We start from the raw sequence: 779 nt of genomic DNA, 5'->3' as shown, positions 1-779 counted from the left end.
TTTATAACTTTACTTCTAGAGAATCGAGACTATTGGAAAAAAGTCTGAGAAAAGAACTGGCCTAGGAATGTTAATCCAGCATAACCTTTGGCACCACCCTTCGAATATATGGCGAATTTTCTTTGATGGTTTCTGCATTTGTTACAATGAGTACATATGAATTTTGAATAAAAAGGAAATTCTTTAAAAATAAACAACCAAATAAATATACAATTAGGACTTCTGGCAAAACCTAAAAAGCAAGGCAGCCAAATTCTTTGAGAAAATATAAAAATATAAACACACACATATAACCTTACCTTAGCAAAATCTGTCTGTCATCTAACCCTGATGACTAATCCTAATGTCTAATAGTGAGAAAATGTGACATTATGTACTTCTTGGTGTGATGCAACAAGAAATGCGAAACACCACCCAGTAAATACTATTCCTCAACATATTTACTCTGATTCTGATCCATCTTCATATCTAATATAGTTTATAGTAATAAAAGTGATGAAGGAACATGTTAAATTATATCTTGAGGACACAGACACATCTAGAAGGTGAGATGCTTACAGATCTATCTAGTCTCTTCAAAATTGTATAGAAAATAAAAATAGCAAGACTGTACTAAGTTGAGAGAGACATAAGAGACACACCAACAAAAATACCCATGGTTCTTAATTAGATCCTATTTTTAGCAAATTTAACTGTAAGATATATTTTGGGAACAATTTGAGAAATTATGAGAAGGACTAGGAGTAATAAATGATATTAGAGAAATTTTTATTTTATTG

Source organism: Mandrillus leucophaeus, unplaced genomic scaffold (assembly GCF_000951045.1).
Source record: "Mandrillus leucophaeus isolate KB7577 unplaced genomic scaffold, Mleu.le_1.0 Scaffold303, whole genome shotgun sequence".
Lineage (NCBI taxonomy): Eukaryota > Metazoa > Chordata > Mammalia > Primates > Cercopithecidae > Mandrillus > Mandrillus leucophaeus.
This window is presented reverse-complemented; position numbering follows the sequence as displayed.